Raw genomic sequence first — 16,057 nt, 5'->3', positions numbered from 1 at the left:
ATGTCTGCTAAGTGCAACATCTGGGACATCTCAGTGTCAGTTCCAATTGATGCCTTTTTTTCTGAGTATGGCTCACATTTTCCTGTTGCTTGGATGTCTAGAATTTGTTTTTATTATATTCTGGACATTGCCGATAACAGACCCTAGAAATCTAGGATTCTGCTATTTGCTTCTGAGTACTGTTGATTTCTATTCTAGCAGGCAGTTTGATTCTGACGGATAACTTGAATTTGCATAGACTAGGATCTAGTGTTTCCCAAGCCCCACTAAGTTGATTTAACTCATCCTCCAAGTTTTGCCTTCCAGCTGTATGTGGTACTCTTGTTGAGGCTTAGTTTTAGGTTTAGTTAGAGAGTATAGAGTAGACCTTATTCTAGATTATGGTCCTTACTCCTGAGGCATGATTTTTCTGATGTCTCTTATGTCTGGGATATAAATGAAACCACTCCCCTCTGGCTGAGCTGGAGTTCCAATATGTCTCAGCATCATTCTCCCTCTCAACTGCATAGCAACTGATCTCTGGTAATTCTTCAATCTTTCCCTGTATATACACAGCTCCACCTTTGTCCGAGGACTGTGGGTGACCCCCACACAAACTTTTGAGGTACCCATGCTTGGAAGAGCTTCCCCTGTTTCTGGTGCCCTGATCCATAGATCCAGCTATTTGGCAGCCTCTTCAGCTGGGTAAAATTGCTATGCTCTCGCTAAGCCCCCTGGACCACAGTTAGGACATTTTCCTTAGGGAGAGAGGCAGGGCAATCCGTGGGCTCACATCAGGAGTTTCCCTTCTCTTAGAGATCACAGTCTTTGCTGCCTGTACCCAATGCCTGAGCACAGTTGCTTCATATCCCTCCCCCGTTCCCCAGTTTTAGAGTTGTTTGTGGCAGGAAAGTTACTTTTGGCCAGAATTGGAAGTTGGAAGGTGTGCAGCTATTGCTATAGCAAATGTATTCTCCATCCTGATCAGTAAAGAGGATAAAAAGCAATTTATCATTAGATAGGAAGGATATTCACAATCTCACTCCAGATCTATGTTATAATAACTCCTGTTCTCCAAAGAATATACTTCACAGGTACCATAATCATCTTGATATTCTACAGATCATGCTGGTCTGCCCAACCTTTCAAAGGCAGACACTAGACTGGGTGTGGTGGCTCATGCCTGTAATCCCAGCACTTTGGGAGGCCAAGGTGGGCAGATCACTTGAGCCCAGGAGTTTGAGACCAGCTTGAGTAACATAGTGAAATCCCATCTCTATGAAAAATGAAAAATTAGCCAGGTGTAGTGTCGTGTACCTGTGGTCTCAGCTACTGGGGAGGCTGAGGTGGGAGGATCACTTGAGCCCAGGAGGTTGAGGCTGCAGTGAGCCGTGATTGTGCCACTGCCTTCCAGTCTGGGCAACTGAGCAAGACCCTGTCTCGAACAAACAAACAAACAAACAAACAAACACACACACACACACAAAAGCAGACAGTAATGACAAACCTTCAATAAGGCCTCATTCCTTGAGGGCTCTGACCAACCACTTAGTGGTAAGTTGATTATATTGGTCCCCTTCTAGTCTAAAGGAGATAACACTTGTCTTTTTAGGAATTGGCATTACTCTAGATATGTGTTTGCCTTCTGCGTTCACAGTGCTCTGCCCACATCAATCAAAGGGCTGACAGAATCTGTCTCCAAGGAATTGGCAGATGCCTTGAAGCAAGGACACATTTTACAGTGAGGGAGACGCTCTCTGGAGCACACACTGGTGAGATCTGTCAGGCTTACAACAGATATATTCCCATAAGCCAGAAGCATCAGTCCAAGGGAATGTGAGAGCATCTTGCTAAAGACTCTGCTAAGGTGTCAGCTCAGGGCAACACCCAGTGGCATTGGGACCCCGTCTTCCAGTGTGTGGTGAATGCACTGAGCTAATGGCCGGCACACGGGGCTGTGTCCCCAGGAATTCATGGGCAGTAGGAGTGACGCCTCTCGTGGTCACACTGCGACCCACTTGTGCACCGTACCGGAGTTTGTGGATGACTCTAGCAGAGGGTGGTTGCTGATGGATGAAGGTGGGATTAATGTTTTCCCCTCTCCAGAGGAAAGTCCAGGAAAACAGTCACACACTCCTTGGGGAATCTCTTGGTTTGAGCGACCAGTGAAGGTAGCAATAGCAAGTTCAAGTCTGTGCCTTTGTGTCGCCCCCTGTCCTGCCAGCCTTGCTCACCCCACCTCAGATCATACTTCTCCATGAAGGGCTCACACTCAAGCCTTTGTTTCAGCCTCTGTGTACTCTGCACCACTGGGCGCTGAGGCCATTTACCCGGTAATATTGATCGAGCTCTCCCGATGTATGAGGTAGGATACTCGGGCTGGGGACACAACAGTGAATTAAACGGACACTTCTCCCCACCACCCCATGGACGCCAAATTCTAGAGGGAGAAGCAGAGAATGCCATGTCACTGAATGAGTAATAACACAAAGGGAATAATGCCAGGTAAGAAATTGAGAGTGACCATGGGTGGAAGGAGAGGGGAGCAGGGAAGCAGTTAGCACAGGGGGCTGGGGGGATTTGTATGGACCTCCAAGTGGGCCAAAGAGGACAGCCAAGTGGCCATTATCAGGGCAGAGTATCCTGGGCAGAGGGGACATAAGGGACCACATCAGGGAGGTGAGGGTCACTTTCTTTCCAATCTGTTCAGCATTGAGAAATAACAAATCTTCAGCTTCCCATCAGACCCCTGAGAACTGGGCCTAGCCAGATTATACAAGAACTCCACATGCCAGTGAGCCTGTGACCTACAGACCATGCAGAGTCTTCCATCCATCTCTTACCCCGGGCACATGAGCCCAGCAAGAAAATTATATTTAAAAGATGAAGATCAAAAGGAAGGCAAAACTGTGTGCATCCGGAATCCCTTTATTAGAGACCAAATTTAGTTAAGATCCGTCTTTTCTACTTTATTATAGTACAAAAGGATAAATAAAAGATGGTGAACCCGAGCCCTCTCCTTGGCTGTTCATTAAGAAAGACCATTTTGATTTTGAGCAATCTAAGCCAGGTGTGGGAGGGACCACAGTCATCCTCAAATGATACCGTTGACGGTGGAGAAATTAACCAAAGTCCACAGGAGACAGCACAGACACATTTTTCTTCTTGGAAATTTTTGTTTGTTTGTTTGTTTGTTTGTTTTTGAGACAGGGTCTTGCTTTGTCACCCACTGCACTCCAGCCTGGGTTTGTTTGTTTGTTTGTTTTTGAGATACGGTCTTGCTCTGTCACCCAGGTTGGAGTGCAATGGTGCTATCTTGGCTCACTGCAACCTCCACCTCCCGGGTTCAAGCGATTCTCCTGCCTCAGCTTCCTGAGTAGCTGGGATTACAGGCGCCTGCCACCACACCTGGCTAATTTTTGTATTTTTAGTAGAGACAGGGTTTCACCATGTTGGTCAGGCTGGTCTCGAACTCCTGACCTCAAGTGACCCACCCACCTCGGCCTCCCAAAGTGCTGGGATTACAGGCATGAGCCACCGTGCCTGGCCACTTCTTGGAAATTGAGTTGCTAAGGAGTCTGTTCAGATCTCATGTCTGTTGTCTTGGGGCATTTACGTATAAGTGGCCTGTAGCTGTCAAAGGGCTTTAAAGGGTTTGAAAGCAGGTGTAGTGGACAGAGGCACATCTCAGAAATCCCCATTGCTGGCAGGGACAAAGTTCAGATAATGCCCACAGCATGTTATTGCAGAAAAAGAAGGCCTCTGGCAGGATTCTATAATAACACTCTGTATCTGTGGTCTGTTTTCATCCGAGGATCTCAAAACATTTTCAAGCATTAATTAAACTTCACAACGATCCAAGGCCGCGGGTATAATTAGACCCATTTCTTAGCTGGGTCATTTGAGGCCCATTAAGATGAACCGATTTGCTTAGAGCCTTGGAACCCGACTTTCCCGTTTTGAACCTCAGCTTGCCAAATGTCTCCAAATCAGAGAGGAACATGCACATTTAAGCAAATCTACTCAGAAACCAGTTACTTAACGAATTCTTGGACAAACCCTCAATGGGTCTCCGTGACCACTGTGTTATCATGTTCTTTCATCACAACCAATTAACCAAGGTATTTTTTACATGCCTTTATGAAAAGTCACTGTATGGAAATATTGAAAGGCAGGAGGTTGGTCTCAAGAAGCAGTGAAAAGTGCCCCTTTCTCATGGCCTGAAACTGACTCCCTCCTGGGCGTAAAGGAGACTCCAGTGTGCTGTTGGTTTCCCATCATTTTGCCAGAAGGCTATAAGATGTCTTTTCATCTTAAGTTACATAAGTATCCAACAAATAAGAAGTCTGTTATTACAACAGCAACCATACTGGAGGGAAAAAGGGTTGATTTATTCCGAATATCTGCACTCAACAGTTTTGATGTCTTTTAAGAGACTTCCGAGTTTTAGGAGGGAGAAAAAAAATGCACAAACATTCTTTTAAAAATGCAACCTGGCTGTGGCTAATGTTGTCTGGCCAGAAAGCTATTGTTCATAAGCCCAGGGCCGCGTGGTTATCATTCATCCTGGGATGCATCGACTTGCCTTCCTCCTTGCCGACAAGCTGCTTATGCAAAGCAGCCCCCAGTATTCGTATGGAGGGTGGGGGTAGGGAGACTCTCATGCGTTTACTTCGAAAAGTCTCCTCCTGACAATCAAAAACATTCTCAGGAAACATGCCTTGCTGTGGATGATCCCCACACCCCCTGCCCTCCTGTCTTCAGAAAAACAAATGAGTGGTTTTTCTACAGAAAGGTGTAGAGGTAACTGAGGGAAGCCTGTGATGGGAGAGGAAATTCCCCGTTTTTCATGTCCCCCTTATAACCGAGGGCCTCCTTCTCCGAGGTGCTCTACTGAGCTTCATCCTTCCACATTCTTTCCCCTTGACTGACTCTCAAAGGATCCATTTCAACGCGGAAGAAAAAACTCCAGCATCTTGGATGATGGTCGCTGATTCTGACACTCAGATACGTTGTCCGTTAAACAGATAGCTTTGGCTCAGTGATATCGGACAATTGACCTCTTGGTGCACAGACTCCCAGCAGCCTCGCTCCCAAAGGGGGTCTTAGGGGAAGCCAGTTCCACAGGTCAGGAGCCCCTAGGGGACCTGAGACGGGTCTAGGGTTTCAGTTTCATCTGTGATCTTTTCGGTGAGGTGTGTTCAGTCAGCGACTTCCTAGGAGGAAGCCTTCAGCTGCATGGAAAGAAATTTAAGTTCCTATTCTCTGTCCCCAGAGTCATTTAAATGGGGCCAGTGTCGGAGACCGGAGCGTGATCCTGCGCTGTGCCCGTGTGCGATACCATCTCAGTTGCCACTGAGCTCGGCCTGCTGGGGAGGAGGAAGGTGGCCTGCCCCAGGGAGTCAAGAAATTCAATCCAAGTCCATTTTTAACTCGATGAACATTGATTGACAATTTAGTAGGTCTTATGTGGAATGCAAGGATGAATACATTAAAAGACAGAGTCTCTGCTGAAGGTAGGAATGGACATAACTAGCATAATGCAAGTGGGGATGTGGTATGTATATTAAGAGGGGCACGAGAATGTGCTGCAGAAATGATTCTATCTTGGAGAAGTGGGGAGGCACTGCAGGTGGATGACAGCTGGATCCTGAAGGGCAAATGCAGTGTCAGTGAATGTAGTAGTGTCTTGATCTGCTGGGGCTGCCATGATGAGCTATTGCAGACGGGGAGGCTTAAACAACAGAAATTGATCCTCTCACCATCCTGGGGCTGGAAGTCCCAGATTAAGGTGTCACAGGGCTGGTTGCTCCTGAGTCTTCTCTCTATGGTTTATAGTTGACTGCTTTCTCCCTGTGTCCTCCAGGGTGGTCTTTCTGTGCGTGTCTGTGTCCTCATCTCCTCTTACAGGGACATCGATCAGATGGGATTAAGGCCCACCCATGTGATCTCACTGGACTTAAATTACCTCTTCGAAGTCCCTGTTCCCCAAAACAGTGTCACATCCTGAGATATGGGGGGGTTAGGACATCAACACATAAATATTTGAGGGACATAATTCAACCCGTGCTAAGGGAGAAAGAGGCCTTTCCATGGAGGGGACAGAGGCAGCAAAGCCAGAAGGATATGAAAGGGCAGGGTCTCTGGCCAGGCTTCTCAGATGCAGAGCCTGAGACAAGGGTTTGGGTCCATGGGATTGATTGACAGAGGGCTTTCAAGAGAAAGAAAGTGAGAGAGGCTAGATGGGGCAGGGGAGGCTCAGCACAGTGGTGGTTTCAGCCCCACAGGGGGCTCTGGAGTGTGACCTGCATCACAGAGTCAGTCCCACAGTGAGGCATGGGGGCCCTTAGACCCCCAGGGTCAGTCAGTCAGTCACTGACTATGGCCCTACCAGGCAGGGTGGTTCTGGTGGGATGTTCCAGGCCAGGTGGCTTTCATGCAGTCAATATCAATTCTTGGCTCAGGACATGGCTGTGAGTCCTCAGCGCTTTCATCAGAGACTAGGGGATGCTCCCAGAAGCCAGGCCAACACAGGGGACCTGGATGGTGAGCTTGGGGATGAGAAAGCGGCTGCTCTGCTGTGTTGACCACAGGGCTCTGAAGTGGATGCTGGAAAAGTAGTCCGTCTGGAGAGACTTGAAGGCCAAGCCAGGAATCTGGACTTTGACTGTAGGAGGGGAGTTTCCATCTGAGCTGTGCGGCCGGTCCTGCATACTGCACCCTCTTGTAAACATGTGGATTCACCCCAGGCTCAGCTGGGCCCAGGAAGCTGCAGGTTCCCACCTTCAGGTTTCTCCTGGCCAGGCTGGCCCTCAAAGCTGGGCGTGAAGCAGCTGTTGTCTCCCATGGCCTCTGCTCTCGGCCTCCTCTCTGCCACCGTGGTCTTGCACATGTAGGGACCTCATCAAGGGGTTAACAGGAAACTCATGGGGCCCAGCGCCTGCATCTGGAGAGCCACCTCCCTTCTACTCTTTGGGCTTTTATGAAAAAGAGTCCATTTAAATCTGATGAATAAGTCAAAATGAATTGAATAAATTAACGAATATGTGCATCTCTGCAGAGGATGTGGCTGCCTGGTGGAGAGGCCAGCGGGCCTGCCAAAGAACAAAGGCAGGCGAGGACTGGCCACAGTCCTGGGGCCTGGGGGGGGGTCCCAAGCAACGGCGACTCCTGCAAAAGCCAGAGCACACGTCCTGTTCCCAAGAGGGACTCAGGGAGGGACGGTCTGAGGTATGGAGCCCAGGGGTTATCGAGAGCCAAGGAGGAGTGGAAATATGGTTGGCTTTGCTTCCTTCCCCATTCATCAGTGGTGGTCCTATTAACATTTGCCCTGTCAGCTCCATCCACGGTTGCTTTGAGCGAAGGCCTCCCAGTGTCATTACCGTCATCACCGCATGTTGGAGAATGATAATGTGTTTGAATTTCCTGAGTACACATGAATTTCCGAGGTCTGAATGTGGCACGGGGTCCCAGGCGAGGAGGGGTTTACACGGTGAGAGTTCTGTTGGGACGCACACGCTCCCATGTGGGTGCCGCTCCGCAGGCCACTGTCCCTCCCAAGAGGCGCAGATATGGGGTCTGGAGCTGCCCGTTGCCAGCAGTTCTTCCTGCTGTGGGTGCTGGCCTTGGTCAGTGCCCACGGAAGGTCTCTTCTCTGGACCCTAAGTGGCCAGTTGGCTAAGGAAGGAAACTAGTATTAACTCATCACTCTACTGAATCCATCTAGGCTCCAGGGATGGAGACGTGGGGGTGGAGGGTGGTGCTGACTCAAGTGAAATCTTGCCCCAGCTTTGATTCTGCTTGGACGATGGAGGAGGATCCCAGGAAAGTCTCCTCACCCCTACCCCTAGGGTGGCTTAGGAATGCACTGACATTTTGGTTTCCTCCTTCCAAAAATAATAATTTGCACATAACAGACAATTTCTTTCAAAAACAGAGACCTATGTTATAAAAAGGGCAACACCCTGCTAGAGATAGACCACCTCATGGTGGAAACAAATAGCTTGTTTTATAAACTGTACTCCATTCCTTATAGAAATTGTGTTTCCTCTCCAGTGTACCCTGCAACCCTGATGCACCAGATGGACATTGATGGGGAGTGTCTGCAGATCTAACGGGAGCTCAGCTTCACGTTCGACTTGGGTGGCAGCTATGCCATGTGGAACTGTAAAGATTCTGGTACTCGATTTTTATAAAACTACGATACTTATTTTTTAAACTGAAAGGCATAAAGACAGGCAAAGGAAGAGAGGCAGAAATGCTAATTTAACTCAAGCTGACTTTTTTTTTTTTTTTTTTTTTTTAGCTGTCTTTGAGACATGACAGAAGTCTGGAAAAGATAAAGCGACAAGTTCAAACGTATAACGCTTACTTTTACTCCGCATCAAAGCAAACCAAACATCGAGAAGACCTATATGCAGAGCTAAAATACTCAATTGATCCTTTTTTTCCCCACTGACCGGCTCCTGGGAAACATGGATGCCTCAGCCTCTTAAATAACGCTGCTAACAGCGGGCCAATTGTGCAGCAGGACCGGCACTGCCCCAGGTAGCCGATAACTTCCTGTGTTGAAACGATGACTTGGAGATTTCATCATGATATCTTTGCACACCAGGAAATATCATCTTTCAGACCTGCCATTTCTTAATCGGTGAGAATGCTATTAAAGTCGATGTCTTAATTAAGCCTAGCATTAGCCAAGGAATTACAGGCATCCGAAGGCTTAGCTGTCTGGTGGGATCCAGTTTCATGAGGCAGGATTAGGTGCATGGCTGGGAACTCCAAGGGGGAGATCCCTGGCTGCGAAGAGAACAGGAACATCTCTGGAGAAACCTGCAGGGTGTGCCTGGCGGGCAGGAACTCAGAAACTCTCTTTGCCTCTCCAGCCTCTTTAACCCATTTTATTACAATTGGTCAGTTTGTTTATGCTATAAATGAATATGTACAACCAGGCTCCTCGGACTTCTAGGCCTTTGTTTAACTCCTCTGGCCTCTGTTTTCAATCTGAGAAATGGGTTTCATTCTCAAGTGCCCAAGTAGACTGATCACAAACAGCTCTGAAATCTAACTTTGGAGTATGGGACGTAGTACTGAGCCAGGGGGCTGAGCCCTGGGCTCTGGCCTGGCCCCACCACCCCCAAAGCGTTTGCACCATGGAGTGTTAAGATTGAGAGGTAAGGGTAGGAAAGCTTTCTGGTCTTGAACTCCTGGGCTCCAGCGATTCTCCCACCTTGGCCTCCCAAAGTGCTGGGATTAAAGGAGTGAGTCACTGTGCTGGAGTGGAGTGTTGCTGTCATGGCTCACTACAGCCTTGAACTCTTGGGCTCAAGCGATCCTCCTACCTCTCAGCCTCTCAAGTAGCTGGGACTGCAGGTGTGCCACCATGCCCAGCTAATTTTTCTATTTTCAGTAGAGATGGGGTTTCACCATGTTGCCCTGGCCGGTCTTGAACTCTTGGGCTCAAGCAATCCTCCCACTGCTGCCTCCCCAAGTGCTGAGATTACAGGTGTGAACCACCATACCTGGCCAGGAAAGCTTTCTGAACACCTGAATTCATGTACCTAGGTAAATGATTATTATTAGCAAAGCAAGGAGAGCTGCCTCCATCTGCTTAGGGTGTTATAACAAAATACCACAGACTGGGTGGCTTAAACAACAGAATTTTCTCACAATTCTGGAAGCCAGACGTCCAAGACCAAGGTTCCTGTTGGGTTTAGCTCCTGGTGAGGGCTCCCTTCCTGGCTGCCAGACTGCCACCTTCTTGCTGTGTCTTTGCGTGGTGGAGGAAGAGAGGGAGTAGGCTGTCTGGTGTCTCTTGCTCTTCCTATAGGGCCACAGTCCTATCAGACTAGAGCTACACCCTAATTCGACCAGGGCCACACTTGATCAGTGGCCCTCCAGGGATGACCAACCACCTGTCCAGACCCTTCCAGGCTAGAGGCTGGGGCTGCTGAGTGGACCCTGAGCCTGACGCAAGAGTAGGCAGAGCCATGCTACTCCTGCCCACCGGGTGGCTGTCAGCACCAACTATGGGGACCCGGAACCCATGTGCCATGCATAAGGAAGTGGTTACATCCCTCTGGCCATATTTCCAGGGAACTCTGCTTCCTCTTGACAGCACAAGGACTCAGGGGCTGTGAGCACATAAGCAAGTCCTTCCTACCCCAGGTGCTCACACCATGGGGACACCTGTCCTGACGTCAGTCCCCAGCTCTCACAAAAGCTCATGGCCATTCCTTTTTTCTAAGTAAATCTCAGGCTGCATCAATTGTAACAGTGACAATGATTATAATGATAATAATAAAATTTTAAAAGGCTGGCCTGGTATTGCCAGTGTCTTGTGTCTGGCACCAACACTGTGCCTACTTGGAATCACCATAAGATGAGACAAATTCTACGCCATTTCCTCAGCTCCCAGTGCACAGAGGCCTGGAGATTTTGCTGGACTAGAGAGAGGACTTTCTCCTGAATGTTCTACACTCTGTGCCTGGAGTCCCACGGGCCGATGCACCTCCTGGCCTGGTGGGAAGGGACACGAAGCACTGGCCTCCCCTATCCTGTGGGATTGGCCCCCTTAAGTGATGCTGGAGTCCTGAGCCCTGGTACCCATGAACGGGAATGTGACCTTGTTTGGAAATAGGGTCTCTGCAGATGATTAAGATGAGGTCATTAGGACGGGCACTAATCCAACATGACTGTGGCCCTCATGAAAAGGGGAAATCACACAGAGGGGCAACCAAGGGGAGACGCAGGGAGAGGAGGCCATTGACAAGCCAAGGAATGCGTGGGGCCCCCAGCAGCGAAGGAGAGGCGTGGCACGGGTTTCCCTCAGACAGAACCAACCCTCCTGGCACCTTCAGTATGGACCTGGGGCCTCCGGAACTGTGAGTGGATACATTTCGATTGTTAGGCCACTCGGTCTGTGGGCCTTGTTATGACATCCTGAGCAGGGGACTGCATTCTGTGGGCCAGTCATCCCCCTCCGACTTGTGGGGGCTGGTAACCCTGCAGGTTGGAACTGCCCTTTGGAGAGAGGCGTCCCCTGGGGACAGAGGATGGGATGCTAGCCTGTCCATAGAGAGAAACCCTGGTGCTCCTGGGGTTCCCACCCCGTCCCACTGCCAGGGCTACGGGAAGGATGCTTGCTTGCCCCCTCCCATGGCAGGTACTCCATGCGCCTTTGGTTTGCAGGTGAGGGAAATTCGAACTGGAGGTGGCTTTGCTGGAGCCTGTGGTTGGGCTGAGCAGCCTACACCCCCCTCTGAGGCAGCAGCAGAAATCAGGGGTGACCATGGGCAGGCCCGATGTCACCACCCTCTTCACATCATCACTGGCAGGGCCAACTCTGGGCACAGCCTGGACAGGTTCTCAGAGCCCCTCAGCTTCTTCCTGCAGGGACCCCCTAGGAAGGTAGCCAAGAGCTCAGCCACCTGACAAAGCCAGCACCCACACTTCGCCTCTCAGGGGACAGAATGCTGGGAGGGCGACTCTCGCATGGTGGCTCCTGGCTGGAGGGGTCACTGGGTGGGGCCGGCTCTGTGTCTCCACTGCCCAGCCTGCCCAACAAGGTGTCTGTTGTTTCCAGGACAGGCACATGGTAGGGTCCGTTTTGTTGCTGTTGAAGAAGAAGAAAAAGATCTCTAATAAGCCCCATTAAGACTTGAGTCAACACAGTCCCTAGAGGTCCAGGAGTGGCCAAAATGTCTGCGTGTAGCCATGTCCCTGTGTCTGGCAAGGAGAGTGTGAGGACGAGGCATGAGGTCCTGGGAGTTCTGGGGAAAGAAAGCAGTTGGGAAGGGGCCACCGTGTGCCCAGCCACGGGTCTGTGGTGATGGTGGCTGGGATCTGTGGTGATGGTGGCTGGGATGTGCCTGTCACTCCTTCACCTGACAAGTCCTGAAAGCCAAGGTGCTCGCATGGTGCTGGATGCTGAGTCCAAGGACTAGAGGGACCCTCGTGGTCCTGCAGGTGCTCCCAGTGAGGTAGAAGGGGATGCTGGGCTTCTGAGCGCAGGTGGGCGGTGTCCACCTGGGGACTCTAGGGACAGGGAGATGGTAATGGGATGGCCAAGGTGAGACACCAAGGTGGCATTTGCTGCTGCCAGAGCCCATCATCTAACAGAAGGAAGCAACTCTGTGTGTGTGTGTGAGCATGTGTGTGTTAGCATGTGTGAGTGCATGTGTGAGCCTGTGTGTGAGCATGTATGTGAGTGTGTGAGCCTGTGTGTGAGTATGTGTGTGTGAGCCTGTGCATGACCATGTATGTGAGTGTGTGTATGTGAGCGTGTGTGTGAGCATGTTTGTGTGTGTGGGCCTGTGTACGTGAGTGCGTGTGTGTATGTGAGTGTGTGTGAGGATGTGTTATGTGAGCGTGTGTGTGAAAGCATGAGTGTGCATGTGTGTCAGCATGTGTGTGAGAGCGTGTGGGTATAAGCATGTGTGTGCATAAGCATGTGTGTGCATGACAGCATGTGTGTATGTGTGTATGTGTGAGCGTGTGTGAGGGCATGTGTGTGTATGTCAGTGTGTGTGAGCATGTGAGAGTATGTGTGTGCATGTGAGCATGTGTGTGAGCATATGTGTGCATGTGTGTGAGCGTGCGAGAGTGTGTGTGTGAGAAAGTGTGTGTGTGGATGCAAGCGTGTGTGAGCGTGTGTGTACCAGAGGGCCTTCCTAGAATAAGTGACACCAACACCAACTTATGCCTTGAAGGCGGAAGAGGAAGGCAGTCTGGCCAGTGGGAGAGGGCGGGCACCCCAGGTCAAGGGCCCAGCAGGAGCAACGGCGCTGAGGCATGACCTGGTGCAGTTGTTGGTCCCGCTGCCAAAACAGGCAGATGGCTTAAACTACAGGCATTTGTCTTCTCACAGTTCTGGAGGTTGGAAGTCCAAGATCAAAGTGTTGGCAGGGTTGGTTTTCCCTGAGGCCTCTTTCTTGGCTTGTAGATGGTATCTTCTCCCTGTGTCCTCACAGGGTTGACCCTCTGTGTGTGTCTGTGTCCTCATCTACTCTTCTTATAGGGACACAGTCATATGGGATTAGGGCCCGTGCTGGGGATCTCATTTTAACTTAATTACTCCTAAAAGCCCTATCTCTAAAGCAGTCACATTCTGAGGCACCGGGGTTAGGACCTCTACATATGAATTCTGGGGACACATTTGGGCCCGTCACACATGGGGTGGGCTCCAAGGGAAGTTGGTGCAGTGGTCCTAGCTCTTGTGACTGCATAAGCTCCAAAGGCTTGTTGGTATTCAGACCTGAGGAATCAGAGGCCCAAGGAGGACAGGAGACACGGCTTTAGGTCCCCAGTTCTTTGTGGCAGGACTGCCTCTCACCCAGGTCTCCACTCCCAGGAGAAGACCCCTTCCACACTTGATGCCAGGCTTCTTATTACACAGACCCTACTGCCTCAAAGGCCTCAAGTGACCCCGGACTCACTCACGCCCTGCAAGCAGGGGAACTGTCAGCATCTGGCTAGGGCCATGTCAGCTGCGATGGGCTGGGGCGAGCTACAGTAAGAGTGGGGCCCGTGGAGTGGGTTCCTGGGGGAGCCCATCGTATGTCTAGCAGTTGCGGGCTTTTTGGGATGTCAACCACCTCTGCTGGGAAGGTGCTGGGCGTGGGTGGGTGGGTAAGATGCTGGCTGAGTCATCTGTGTCCCCGAAATAGGCTGTGGAATGGGGAAGCTTGAGCTGTGCACGTCTGCACCACCGAACTCTGAGTTGACCAAGGAGAGGGTGAAGCTGTGTGGGGCAGCCTTCCCTCACAGCAGAGTCCCACACACCCACCCCGACCTCTGGCACTGTGAGGCTGCTCATTTGAGCAAATTCTTCTCTCACCTGCCCTTTGAATACCAGGAGTCAACCAGCACAGCGCCCTTCTTTTTGGGCTAAGCACCCCATTCCTTCAGGCTCACTGTGTCAGCCACTTTACCTCTCTGGTGGCGTCCTCTGCACAGTCCTTAGTGTGCTCTGTTAAATGCCTGGTGGCAGGGGGTAGAATCCTACAAAAACCAGCATGAGCCAAAAGGATCCCAGTTGGCTCTTGTGACTGGAGAAGTCAAGTGGTTTCAGGGATGGCTGGATCTAGGCACTCAGGTGATGTCATTAGGCTTTGTTTTCTGTCTTGGCTCTGATTTCCTCTGAATGTTCTTTCTCTCCTTTCTCTTTGCCAGTTCACACGGGCATCTGTCACGTGGCCAGAGAAGATGATGCGCTCCAGGCTTATGTTGTTCTCCGACCCTAGTGGAAAGAACACTCATCTGCGCCACCACCCACAGAGCAATCCCAAGGAGGACTCTGATTTGCTCTGCTTGGGTCACATGACCGCCCTGAGCCAATCACTGTGTCTGCAGGAAGGAGAAAAGGAACTATGGCTGGCTGAGCCTGTCTCTGCCCACCCCGAGACTGAATGTACCCAACTTAAGATCTGTTCTCCAAGGTCCCTGGAGCTGGCAGAGCTGGCCTTCAAGGCCAAAACCTCATCCTCCCTGTGCAGCCTCTTGGTGCAGCCTCCAATCAGGCCCTGGGGAGGGCAACAGCTTGGAGATGCGGCCTCTGCCTTCAGCGGTTTACACCTGGCTGGGGAGACAAAGCAACGACACAGGAAACAAAGAGTTAAAAGTTCGGCCACAGAGAAAAAGCTTAAATGAGGTGCCAATCTGCTCCCCCATGGGCTGTGGAAGGAGGGCTGGCCCAGAAAGGGGACCCCAGCAGCAAGAAGGTGGCTCCCTGGCTGTCCTCCTGTCACCCCGATGACTGGCCTACGCACGGCCAATGGGGACTGAGCAGGGGGCGTGGGGGAGGTTTTGGAGGAAGGTACCTTTGGACACCTACATGGAGGCGTTTCCCATTTTCGTATTCAACAGTCACTTACTGTGCATGGAACTGGGCCGGACCGGTGGTTCTCACCTGGCCACATAGAAGACTCACCTGGGACAGTTTTGCAAGAAGACGAAGGCCACCCACTGCCACTTTGGCGGAATCCATCTGGGTTTGTTTAAAGCTTCCAGGCGATTCTGAAATGCAGCCGCTTTTGGGAAGCACTGAGCCAGACAGACGTTGGGGGAGGTTCTTAGACCAGGACCCGGAGACAAGAGTGTTTGCCGCCTGGCATGGTGAGCACTCAGAGGGAAGGCCTCACTGCCCCGAGGAGCTGCCAGAGCCGCTGGGCAGAGGCCCTGGTGTTGAGAACTCATTGTCTATACGGGGGCCGGTGCGGGCACCGGGTGATCAGGAAGCAACGCGTGCGGCCCGCTAAGCCCCCGTGGGCCCTCGGAGCAGACGTGGCCTCCTCTGGCCCTCTGCGTGCAGCACAGTCCAGCTCAATAGGAAGAGAGGTGAGTTCATTCAGCCACACAGAGTGTCGTCCCCGCTCTAGAGAGTTCCAACCATGAAACAGAACGGAATTCAGGGAGCAGGAGATTGCATTCACTTACAATTTTCAGAACGTGATTCAAAGCGAAAATGGGCTTGAATAGGTCTATAAAAAGAATACCAAAGTCCCCTTAGACAGACGAAAGCATTTTGATGATTTTAGTATAAATGAATCTGGAACATAAGGATTAAATTTTTCTCACAATACTTGAGAATCCAAGATGGTGCAGAGAACAGGACTGTGAAGAATCTGACAGCTTTCCGAGACTTTTTCGACGGGAAAGACGTAGCTGAGTAAAGCTCCCAGAGAACGGGTCTCCTTTCGTTTTCCTTCTGAGAAAGGATTTTCCATTTCTTTCCTTCTCTTCACAGATGTACACGGCACCCTCCTTCATGGACAGCCTTAGCCCCTCTGTCTGGGGAGCCCCCTGCCCTCTCTGGTCTTATCTCCTTGGCTTGTCTTGCTCTGTGCTCGTTCTTATTGTACCTTGAATCTCATTCCTGGAATCTGCTCACCATCAGGTGCTGGGTGGGGGACACTCTGTATGGGTGGGGGTGGGTGGGAAGGCTGGGAGGGGGACTTTAGTGTAGACATGGGGTTGTTTGGGGAGGGCTGGGCTGTCAAGGTCTGGTTTCTCCTGAGGTCTCTCTCCGGCTTGTAGACACGCATTCTCCCTGTGTCCTCACGTGATCATCCTCTGTGCA

Source organism: Pan paniscus, chromosome 9 (assembly GCF_029289425.2).
Source record: "Pan paniscus chromosome 9, NHGRI_mPanPan1-v2.0_pri, whole genome shotgun sequence".
Lineage (NCBI taxonomy): Eukaryota > Metazoa > Chordata > Mammalia > Primates > Hominidae > Pan > Pan paniscus.
The sequence above is the reverse complement of the archived record's forward strand: the minus strand, read 5'-3'. Positions refer to the sequence as shown.